The sequence below is a fragment of the Eleginops maclovinus genome, chromosome 15 (assembly GCF_036324505.1).
Source record: "Eleginops maclovinus isolate JMC-PN-2008 ecotype Puerto Natales chromosome 15, JC_Emac_rtc_rv5, whole genome shotgun sequence".
Classification (NCBI taxonomy): Eukaryota; Metazoa; Chordata; class Actinopteri; order Perciformes; family Eleginopidae; genus Eleginops; species Eleginops maclovinus.
The window spans coordinates 16,686,217-16,699,132 of record NC_086363.1 but is presented as its reverse complement, the minus strand read 5'-3'; the positions used below and the strand labels follow the sequence as shown (position 1 = coordinate 16,699,132).

General features: G+C 40.8%; 1 protein-coding gene across 4 annotated transcripts in view; it reads right to left on the bottom strand.

The window, feature by feature from the left end:
• fam49a (family with sequence similarity 49 member A) overlaps positions 1–12,660 on the bottom strand; it is a 40,054-nt gene extending 27,394 nt beyond the window's left edge. For 2 of the 4 annotated variants that reach the window (XM_063901452.1, XM_063901450.1), the window contains exon 1: positions 12,517–12,660. The gene's annotated coding sequence lies outside the window, so the exon portion shown is untranslated. Of the gene's footprint in view, positions 1–7,326; positions 7,501–12,516 lie in introns of those variants that run through there. The other 2 variants (XM_063901454.1, XM_063901451.1) reach the window with 2 other exon arrangements.
• Positions 12,661–12,916: the final 256 nt, after the last annotated feature.

Genomic DNA, 12,916 nt, shown 5'->3' with positions numbered 1-12,916 from the left:
TGTGTGTGTGTGTGTGTGTGTGTGTCAACTCTGGTGCGTCTTTCTTCCATTCTGCATGGCAACAGTTGATGAATGGCTGATGGATTCATGCAGCCCAGTGAGCTCTGTCTGAGGATTTTAGGAGGGGGGGTTGAGGGGGAAACATCACCAACCGTTAGGATTCATGAGGTTGACAGCGTAATGTAGCAAGTGCCTACATTCCACGTCTTCATTTTATGACATCAAACATGTCAGTTTGCAGAACTCTAGCTTTTATTAATACTCTTTTAGGGATGAGAGAATTTATACTTTGGTAACAAGTTGATTTACAGTAGAAAGTACCGGGGCTACAGACTAACAGCTTCAGGTTCAAACTCTAAAATCCCAACGGAAATGAGTAAATCAATCTTTAGTTTACTCATGGGTTCCAAAAGCACCTAATCGGGCCACTTTTGATCATCATTTATTTATTGCACCGCACAATGACACGTCCATGAGGTCTTTTTCTGATACTGCTACATTGAAAACAACGCAGATCCCTGTTCAATCCACAGGAGTAGCCCATATGTTTAGCTGTTAGCGTTTGAAATACGAGGTTCTATTGGGGGATTAAGGTGCATTCAAGGTCTATTCAGTAAAAATGTTAACTGGTTACATTTTACTGTCACTATATGTCCAAATGTTTGTCCTAAAAAAAATGTAGTGATTAGCCAGTAGATTTAGCAAAGTTTAAAGTATCTAATATATATACAGCTCCACTGCAGCAGTATGTGTTTCTCTGGTTTTATTATTTATAGGTATGTGTTTGAGTTCATTTTAAATGTTTTTATTGTATTCTATAAACTACTGACAACATTTCTCTGTGTCGGAATTCAACAGACACTGGAATGGCTGCCAAACATGTAGAGATAAAGATTTAAGAAACAGAGCAGTAAGAGAGGGAATGATGACCTTCAAAGTGTGATGAAGTACACGGCGCTTTTAAAAAAAATGTTTATACGTTGGTAATGAATTGGCAATACTGGTATTGGTATTGTCTATTTCATTGGTATCATGACATCCCTACTACCCTCAGTAACTAAAAAGTGAGAAACCTTTTATTCCTTAACTAACACTCCGTTGAACAAGAACTGGGTCGCTCACCCTCTCTACACAAAACGAATGAAAGAAACCCAAAGCAGGACGAACAGGTGCTGAAAAGTGTGGGAAATGTGTTCAACAGTTTTCTCTTTCTGACGTTGAGCTGCACCGAATCACCATCACTAAAACCATTAGAATTCCTCATAACAATCCCTGCACGTAAGTTCCTCTTTACGAAATATTTCTAGAATGTCTGCTGTGGTTAAGTCAGGACGCTGGAGCAACTAGATGAAAGTTAAGTTGTTTGAGTCCCTCTGATGGAAAGAATCTGAATAAATAACACAATCTAGCAACACAGGCAATGTGGTTCATTTACTATACGGGCACAGCCTAGTTTGGGGTAAGACACAACAAATTATTATCTCTGTGTACTTGTACATGTAACAAATATAACACGTAACAGGAAATGCTTAGACGACTCCAAGCCAGCTAAACCTGACCTGCAGCGTAAAGAATCTGTTTTCAGTTTAGTTCCTCGACCCTCAGGTAACTATTATTAGTCAGCTAACAACACTTTCAAACAAGCCCCATAAAAGGTCAAATGTAATGAGGCAAGCTAATTCTCTCTCCTGTACCTCGGTGCACACAATCAAACAACCATGCTTACAAAACAATGAACCTGGAACACAATGAATGTCTTCCAAGTTTTGATCTTGAGGAGTATGTTACCAGACTAAAAAGCACAGCTTACTTTTGTGTGTCTGTTGAGGAACACAAAACTGCAGATAACTATAAATCCATTCAGAAAAGGCCTTGTTGAGTGGGTCAAACGCAAACTCCCTCTGGAGGGAACACATGGATTTTAGACTTTGTAGACCATTTACATGCACAGAAACCAAAATAACACACTATAGTAACGGGAAAACCACCAAAAGCATAATGAAGCCCCTTTAATACAATCTTTAAGCCTGGATTTGACTAAAATGCTAAATCAAAATCGCAGATAAAGGAGAACTTTTCAGTGATTGATAACAACTGGTGATTGGCCGAAACGTCTGTCAATGAAGCAAACATGCCTCAGCACTTTCTGGGTATTTAATCACATTAACAATCTAATTATAATTTAATAGCCAAAATAATTGAATTAGAGGCCACTCATTTCCCCAATTTCATTGTGTTTCCCAAAGTCCTGATTTGATTAGGAACAACTTGGTGACGTAATGATAAGCCATTATTCTCTAGATTTTTTTCTTTGGACTTTGTTTCTTGACTGGATGTCAAATTCAGATGATAATGGAGGTCTGGAAATGTCAATATACCCAACCTTCAAAACAACAGTTTTTTCGCCAGTGAACTTATCCAAACCATTTATGACAATTTGTGCTAATTGTAGTGAGTATCAAGTGAAAATGTTCTTAGTCAAACATGTCTGTATGCGTAGTAACCGAGTAGTTCTTATGTCTGTTAAGTCAACCCTTTTCTTCTGAGAGAGACTTTGTATAAACCGAGGGAAACCAAAATCAACACCAATGACCCAAAATAACTTCTGTTTGGGAATCTCTTGGAAAATCACTGGCAAGCACAAACCAATTGTTAAACCAGTGCGTCTCTCACTACCAGTGTTGTTGCAAACTTCACAGTGCAATAACAGCATCCCTTTTTTCATACTGATCCCTTTATTGTGTTTGTAACTTTGTCTAATCGGTAAGAATTTACACCCTGAAACACCGTAGTAAACTACCAATTCCTTTTCATAAATAAGCCTCCAGTGAAGTGAGTGAACATGTACTTGTGTGCTCTTGACCTTTAGTCTGGTATAATCTGTGCAAACTTGCTACCTCGGTGCCTGCTGAAGGTTGTTACTGTAGTTCTTTATTTAGTTTATCCTCAAACAATTGTGAAAGTAGCAGCAACTAACCGTTATGTCACCCTATTAAAGGTACGGTGCGGAGTCAGAAGCAAAACTGTTAACATCACGATTGCAGAACAACTTAAGCTAGTTGGCACCAACGCAGAAAGGATTGGGATCCATTATCTTGTGGTAACCTTAACTAAGAATGCTAGATGCATCTTCATGGCACTTTGGAGAAGTGATCAGCAAGTGGCATATGGTCAATCTCTGCTCAAGTTAAGCCCATAAACTGCCAAAATAAAACCATTTAAAATGCACCATCCACATTTAAAATCAAAACAAGATCAGCCTTGGCCTTGTGCATCCATATTTGAATGCCTGGCTGTTTTGACTGGCCAGGGAATACAGACTTTCAAATTGGGTTAGGGGAGCTGCGTCTCCCTCAGGCTTCCTTTGCTGGAGCAAATGTGACAGCAGGGTGTGTTGGGGGGAGTTGAGCTCAGCTGCAAGGGAGGTTGGCTGAGTTTTGCCCTAATATGGACACAGGCTGGGGGTGGGGGGTGTGTGGAGTGCTGCTGGAAGGCAGGGGAGAGGAGGGTGGGCTGGGTGGAGTAACCTGCCCAGCACCACCACAATGGCAGCCTTGCTTCTCTGCTGTATCATTGACACTCTTTATCCCGCCTCTTACAGGACCGGCAGCCGAGGATTCTACTGTTTTGGTCTGCTAACCGTGCTCCAAACACTCGAGCAGTTAGGACTCTTACATCAGGCTCAGCTCATTTTGAAGTACTCGTGTTGCTCTCCCTCAGAAACCAAGCATATCACACAGCCACAGACTCACACACACTCACAGAGGCCAGTGATCAGCAGCACTCTGTGCAGTCAGCTGGGCTGCCTCATTTTACACTCGCTTATTACAGACTCACTACTATCCCTTCACCACATCTGGCCTCTGGTGTAGAGAAAAAATGAATCTCATTATAACAACAGAGACAAAAAAGTCACAGTGGTCATTTTTTTCTGTTTGCAGAGCAGCATAGTGGGAGGGGGGGATCAGTGGACGTAGTAAACAACTCTTCTGTCAATGCTGAGAGAGTGGGAAAAGAGGGACTGCCAAGGCACATGAGGAGAACAATACAAGAAGGAAAAGAAATCAAGGCAAAGTAGGAAAGTTAAGGAGGGCGTTTGGTATTCGGAGAGGAGGAAGAGGCCGAGCTGGCTACCAGCAGCCATTGCTGCGTGGAGTGGGTCTCCAGGCGTAGAAATTCCTCCTACGTCTCTGCTCAATGCCACTTCTGTTCTGCCAAGCCCTGTATGTCAGCAGCACTGCAGATACAAAGGGAACCATGTCTGTGTGTGACTGAGACTTGTGTGAAGCTAGTGTGTGTGAGAGCATCAAGCAGCCTCCACCACTGCAGGCTCCTTCTCTGCTGGGTGGAGGCACCCACGCTAGGCTAACAGAAGATGCCTTGACCCTGACGGCAGGATTATCCTAATTAATATGCTTTTATTCATCAAGCTATTTGTATTATGGCAAGTAATATTTAAATCACATACAACATTACTGCTTATCTTATTGGAATGGCGTGCAGCGACTAAATTAGGAAGTGTATTCCCCAAAATGTGAATAATCCTTAGATTATTTATAGTGATTTTTTGTCACTTATTTAAGTATTCTCTATACATCTTACAAAACTAGTAATTGACAAAAACAATCAAATTGCGATTGTTTTCTAATATTGTAATATGACTCAGGATATTGGAGGGGTTGCTCATGTTTGAATCATAATTCTCATTATATTTAAAAAGTATATTAAATGATTATGTGTGTTTTAAGAGGAATGCAGCTCCACAATACTTTATGTAAGTTTATTATTATAAAGCCTTAGATCATCTTTAACAAGTATTGTGTTTCTTGCCATTTGAATATTCCACTTAAACATAGTGCGATTTCGATGAGATGCTAATAAACGTTGCCGCACTATACAAAACCTAAACTATTAACCCTAAATTACAGTAGCTTCATGTTGACATTTTTAATTTTGTCCAGCCAGTGAATCACTTCATTAATCCTTCAACACAGAGATAGCAAAAGGATAAGATCGTTCACAGCTCAAAGACATGGTATCTGGATCTCTTATACCCACAGAGTAGTGGGGCACCTGGGAGTTCCTTTTGAAAACAAACCTATTTATGTCTTTCCTTGAACGTTGGCTCTACAGTGAAGGATCAGTGCTAATCATGTCAGATTGGTCCAGCAGACGACTCCTGACCTTTGGCTTCTGTCATCACACAAATCTGTTTATCTTGACACGGATCAAGATCAAGTATACTTGGTCATGCAACATAGCTTGGTCACATCTTTTACTTACTCTGCTTTCACTTTGTTACCTTTGCTCTGAGTCTGCACAAGTGCAAGTGTAGCTCAACATACACCAACCTGCAGCTAGAGGAGTGTGTACAGAGCACAGGCAGAACACAAAAAATAGGAACTAGGACTACTTAAGGTGATAACAGTGCTATGTTTATCTTTGCGGAACAACTGCATATTTATCTTCATACACAAATACTGCACGCACATTGCTGCTGCAGAGTTGTGTTCTAGTTTTAGTAGCTCTGGAACACAAAGAATAATTGTCTAATCAAATATCACGACGAATAATCATGACAATGCTTATATACAGTCTTGAGCGACAGAGGTTTAGCCATTACTTTGCAGCTCACACACACACACACCTGCACACAGTAAATCAGTTTTGACAGTCAGCGCCCTGCCCGGACCGAACTGCTGTCATTTTCCACTGTTTCTGTGCGCTGATACAAGCGTCTCACTGAAGCATGACGGCGGTCCTCCTAAACTTCCTAATAGCCCTGACCTCACACACTGTTAGCTTGTCATGAACAATAAACAGCTGTAAATCTCTGGATTCCCGCACCTGCAGAGAACAGTGGAAGTTGTGCTGAATTGCAAAAAGCCAGTCAAGAAGCAGAGATCCTTCTGCCAGCTGTGGAGATGCAGGAAAACAGGTGGCGGTGCAGCACACGGCCAGCTCTCTAACCTCTATCAATACAAACTAGTGGTGTGCTCTGTGATGCTTATAGTGGTCCCAAAACCCTGAAATGAGTTAGCATTTTAGAACTCCCGGTTCGCTCACCTTGAAAACAATGTTTTTTCATCGGGCTTTATGTTAGATGCCTGATACAAGATCTGTGGTTAAGAAGAGCTTAAGAGATTGTTCACGTTTTCTTCTACAACATAAAATAAGTCAGTAAACACCCCACCGGTGAATGAATTTCTATGAGTAAAAACAATGGTGGTTTCTAACCACTGGTAGTGAGACCAAAACCATACCAAACATTATCACACCGAATGTTAGCCACCTTTAGCTCAACATTGAACTTACACATGAACAATTATACAAGTGTTGTGAATAAATTGGGATTATCCTGCTAAACAAAATGTGTAAATATCTTATTTTCTACAATATTACAAAATCCAACAGAACAATCCCATTGCTTTTAGTTGAAGGAGGCCTTGCGATGCTAACTCCCAAGTCTGCCTACAAAAAGCCAATCCTGCACCACTCTTTGGATGCATGTTTGTATCAAAAGCCATTCAACATTCCAACAGAATATGTTTTAAAACGGACAGATCTGGCTGTAGCATCGAGCCAGAAAAAGAAAAGTTTCATGCAGGTAATTCCAGTTCATAAAAACCAGACCATAACCATAAGTGTGATTCAGAAGCAGAAGTGAGGCAATGTTTGCTTTTTGTTGAATGGCATCAACCCTGACAATAGACATGTGATCATCATGCTGAATTATAGTCCATGTGCTGCATAAATGTGATCAGTCAGTAGCATGACAAAAGAAAGAATGAGACAAAATCAATCTGAGTTTCATAACCATCAGCCAAGCTTTGTACTGTAACACATTTCTCAAAGCGTTCCAATTTTCCATTGGCCTAGAAAAGCAAGATGCTCTGGGCATTGGTGCATAAATAAAACTGCCAAAGCAAAGAAGCCGGTCGTTGAAAGCAGTTTGTACAAGATCGATAGGACAGATGGTGTGCATTTTGAATGACCCCATCACACCACCACTCAGGTTTCAGAAACAACAGGTTACTTATCTATCATGAGGCAGCATGAGACCCGACAAGGCCAAATAAGGACAAAAAGAAAGTAATATAAAAAAGAGGAAATCAAAAAATATTCAAAGCAGGGAGGAGTAAACTAAATTAAATTTAAAAAACAAGCATTGCTCTGAGTTTGCACATGTGGGCTACATGGAGGATTTTAAACCATGTAAAAAATGAATTTAATAGAGAGTCTATGTTGTTGGATGAGCAACCAAGCAACAAAGTAAAGAAAAACACCAACAGTAATACTGGATCACCTCGGGGGTAATAAACTTACCAGGGCTGAAAATTAACAGCACGTCCTCTGGACAATAGAAGCCAGCGAGAGCGAACTGCACAGTAACAGACTCACAGAGAGCTGTTGTCCCACTGACAGGATGTGAGCATAAAAAGTGAAACGTGAGCGGGAAGTGTGTGGGGTCATAAAGCAGCGCAGCTCGACACACACTTGTTCTCACAGACAGACAGAGACAGGCACACGTTAGTTTGACGTAAAACAGGAACTCGGAGAACACAGTCATTTGTATTTCACTGCGACACAGCCAGTTCTCACTCACACACACACACACACACACACACACACACACACACACACACACACACACACACACACACACACACACACACACACACACACACACACACACACACACACACACACACACACACACACACACACACACACACACACACACACACACACACACACACACACACACACACACGATTTCCTGAAAGTAATAAAAACAGGAGGCGATTGAGGAGAGCCAAGAATTAATAACCTATAGATATTCTGACTTGAGGACGTTATTTAATTCCTCTGGTGAACACTGAATGCTTGTGGGTTAAGAGTTAAAACACTTTAAGCTTTTAGGGGATAAGCTGCGCTAACAGAGGAGATTTATTAATCCTGCTTTGCCAAATAGTGGGACTGAAAAGGCTCCTTGTGTAAGTAGGTGGATGATTGCAGATGAAATGATAGCCCTGCGTTATAGGCCTTTCAGCCATCATTAAATCTCTTCTAAATCTGCATTCACTCCAGCATTTTACATGCACACATTAGTATGCACACGGAAAAGAAATAGAGACAAGCTGAGAAGGGATGCTGCAAAGATCGAAGGGTTTTGTAGCAAAGCTATTGCTGCGTGTGAGCAATACAATTAAGTAGGAATGTCATATTATTTCACCCTTGCTGTGTACTTATCTTTACTTTCTGTGGAAACCAAATGTTGAGCAGTAGAATAAAAACAAGACTGCATAGAAATCAACCTATTGTGAGTAATTTGTCATTAATCGGGCAAATCAGCACCCACTCCACAGTTTCTTTTAAGCTGCCCCTGAAGTTAGTATTGCAATGGGATTTTCATGTTGGATTTTGGACTATTGCAGGAGAAGATCTATAGCAAAGACATGTTTAAGATACTAACACAATTTGTTCAGCAGGATAATCAAAAGTGAAAAGCCTATGTCAGGCTAACGGCTAGGCTAACGGCTAGGCTAACGGCTATAAAACAAACTACATCGCGTTCACATGACTTCAGGTCAACACTACTAAGCCACGCGGTGGGCATTCAGTAACATTTCTTATGTCGTAATTAAAAAAATAAAATGAAAATCCGCTTACAGTGTAATAATCACAGAGCTTATATTGGGAATCAAACGCTCTTGAAGTACTAAAATGCTAACTTATTGATGGGTTAAGAACTCATTACTGCACCACATACCAGGCGAGCCGAGTGCAGCAGCAATACTACACCGTAAGCTGGGGCAGTGAGGCCGAGCGGACTGGCAATGTTTGTGGATTGAAATGTTGTCATAAAGCAATATGTGTTGAGAACTTATAAAGAGCAATATATACTTTTTTTATTTAATATTTGAAACTTGTTTTCCCCCTCTCCATCTTCGTGTTACTGTATACAGTTCATTTGTCTCTTTCACTTTTTATAACTGTCCCATACACAGGGACACACAATCTGTTAGCCGAGTATCTGAGGCTCTGGAGCCAGAGAGAAGTCTGTTGTGTTTTCTGTTCCAGCCCAGATGGCAGCATTGGCTGAGTCAGCGGTGGCTGCTGCTTCACAGTAAACTGGATGATTAGTCGTTGACAACAGGAGGAGAGCTGAGCGCTGATAGCCAGGAGCTGAGGGGCTGAAGGACTGGTAGCCAGTTTGTTCAGTCTGAATGAAATAGGCTACTGATTAAAAGAAATGTAATGAGAGTGTTTAAGGATGTGCACCACATTGCCATTAACTAACAAACAAAAATAAATCAAGAGGATTAAGGCGTCACATATTTTATTTGAGATATTTCAGTTTTGGGGCATAAATGTCGTGCAGGTCAGTTGCCATATTTGCTTGGGGTTTTAAAATAACGGTTGTTACTTTCTGTTTTTGTGTCAGTTATTGCAACAGTGATATGCTAATTCTTCAGCTTAATGAGCACAGAGGAGTTCTCTGGCCAAAATTTGACACACATAAACATCATGTGTGATCGGATGCACCAGAGACAGACTTGCAGCGCTGCAGGCTAACCTCAGTTGGCATCAAAAGTGTTTAAGGATTCACAATGCTTTTTCAGCTAAAACATCTTAAGAGATATTGGACTTGGCACAGAGCGCAATGCTGGAAGGAAATCCTTTGAGATTTCTCATTTATTGTCGCAAAGTAACTTGTGATTCGTAGTTACACTAACAAACAAAAAACCCAGTGTTGCTGCAGCAGGCATGAGGAATTTTGGAGCAGCTTAACTGTGAATATCACATTACCTTTCACCAGGCTTTAAAGCAACACATTCAAGTATCTGTGTGTCTCTTTGCAATAGGACTTTAATGGCTGCAGTCATCATATTTCACACATCCTAAAGGTAACCTGCAAACCCTGTTTCAGATGGATTGTGATTTTTTTGATCATGACAATACATATTTAACTCAAAAGGTGATGTATTGCATTTGTAGTTAAGCTTTAGGTTTCACATCAATTTCAGCCCAGAAGTAGATTATGCAACACAAAAGCCCCCGTGACTGCCTCAGGCAACCTGTAATGCAACAGCAGGTTAAAAACCACAGTATCAAAGAAGGGCAGTGTTTGAAAGGGTGTGAGGTGCCATATCCTGTTTTTCTGTCTCTGAGCCGTGAGAGAACCAAACTACGAGACTTCACCTGCAATCTAGCAGCTCCCGCTCTGACAGAGTAATGCTCGATCAGTGTTTCAGTCACACACACACATGCTGCATTCAGACTCTGCCAAGACACATTTGTAAAGTCTGACATGTCTTTTGCTCTTTCTGAATGATCTCATTTGCTGCACCATGGTTCACAAGCGCTTCACAACACACTACAGAAACCGATTGCTTAGTTTACATTAGCTGCACACTTCAGATAATCAGGAGAGAATCTTTGCCAAAACTAGTCTGCTGGAACATCGCTGAGACTTTCAAAAGCAATGCCTCAACTTGTCAATACAACAATATTATTCCGTTTAAAACAGCTATAGACGTGTTCTGGGCGTTATAAATAAGGGTCATGCTATTTCAACATTTGTCCGAAGCTACACTCTATCATCGCTGCAAACAGTGTGGTGCGTCTTATGCATGTCTGACATAAAAGCAGAAGTCTTGATACCCCTATCAAGTCCAACAGAACGAGATCTGATTAACACGTGGTGGAAAGTGCAGCATTGTGTCTTGCCGCGTATAGCAATGACATGGCTTCCTTCTGGGGCTACATGAAGCCCTGCGTGCACCAACTTGTCTGAATGGGGTTTAAAGTGAATACTGAGGCGCACAGCTAAAACTATGTCATGCAAAGAACATGCAAAGCATTTCAACGTCTTCCATGAGAGATCAGGTTAATCCACAACAGCCATTGTACAGCGTGTTTAAGACAAGGATTCAACCAGCATTCCCCAAATGCTGCAATTACAGGCTGGCATACCGACTGACACAAAACACATAAGCGCACACACACAGACACACAGTTGTGGAGGAGTGCAGCTGTTGCTGTATGTTCTCTCCAACAAAAGAGCGCCATTTCAGTGCATTGAGAACCACTATAAAGAACATTCCTCTCAGAAGCACCACATTAGGGGTAGTTCTAGCTGGTTTTCGATGTAAAGCTTGTGATCAATACAAACATTTTGGGTGTGTACACTTCCTACATTGAATAATTTACTTGTTTCCACAATTCTGTGTTTTAGTGTTTCAGATAGCAAACTAATGGGGACTTTATTCTTGGAAAATCCTTAGTCATGAATAATTTCTCAAACAATCAATACCAACTATGTTATACAGCACACTGTATCTTCCTGGGTACTACCACCTACACCTCAACACTGCAATGACTCATAATGCTAAACTGAATGCACGTTATGTATTGCTGTTATTGGTTGAAATGCAGAATGTACTGCAGTAACAGAAGAGAAGGGAAGAGAAAGAAACAGCTGCTGTTGTTGAGGATTTGCAATTGTAGTCTGAGAACAACACATATTTCTACGGGTGACAGGAGAAGAGAAAGACACATTATAACACACAACATCTGATATTGATATTGGCACCAGGGAGCCTAAGCATGATAAGGTTGCGACAGTTAACAAAGTTTCTTTACAATTAACTCAAAATGAAAACAACTGTTTATGAATGATAGTTAAATCAAGAGGTTAACAGACATTTATAAAATGTATTTCTGTTGATTTCAAAGTTATAGCCCACTATTGAGCTCTGCTGAAAAGCAATATTACGGTCATATCAGTTTTTGTGATAGTTTACTACCAGTTTATCTCAAACACATAACAGAAAACTACAAATACAACGCTTTGATGTCTAAATATCCTCCAATTCTGAATGACCCATATTTATAGCAGCACATTCATGTCACATCGTGCTATATTCTTCACAGTAATCTAACGCAGTGATTGAGGATGGTAAGAGTTGTCAAATTGTTATAACTTGAAGCAAACCATGGCCGAAAAGCACTTCAATTCACTCAGACATCACATATTTATCAAAGCATTTACCGGTCGAAATGCAGCAATAACTAAACTATTCGGTATACGGACAACAGGTTCTGAAAACTCACATGTACACACTCAAATGTAGCTTGTATTCGGTTGCTACTTGCAAGCTAAGTTTGCTGGCTAGCCAATCCGACTGTTAGCTGGCACTGCTGTCAAGCAAACCCTGCGGAAACGTATTTCCTCAATGAACAGGTCAGAGCTACCACAAGCGGTGATGTATAAGTGTCTTGTCATACTTGCAAAACGTTTAACGGCAGCAAATAACTACTTTCAGCGCTGAAAAGCGGCTAATGTTAGCTAGCATGTTAGCGCTTCCCCCCGGCATCTCTTCCCATGTGAACTCATTTGACAGTCACTGATTTGTCGGGGATACACACTTTGGCACGACACCAGGCAAAGGAAATGCAACTCAGCGCCCACTGAACACGACTAAAAGTTGGTTAAACATAAAAACTCACCTGTATGTTTCTTGGGGAGTACTTTTTAGGATGTATTGTTGGTCTCAGCCGTACTTTCACCGACCTTGGCAGCTCTGTGTCCCCAGCAGCGACAGACAACAACACTCTCAGCGCATACCCCTCCCTCTGCCACCAGAAAACCAAGACAAAAAATCGACGTTCAAGCTCCGCCCATTGTGTTTTGTAATTGGTCAATATTAAGGACAGTACAAAATGGGCCAATTACATCTGCTGTTGATTTTTTTCAACAGTAATGCAGCACATTACCCCCCCTGCACTGCTTCAAAAGTGAAAAGTATTTCTGATGAAAACACAAAACGTTTACATTGCTTTATCAATTGTTATATTCTATAGCTTTCATTTCCAGTTCAACCTTTCTTTTAATTAAATCTTTGCTGCT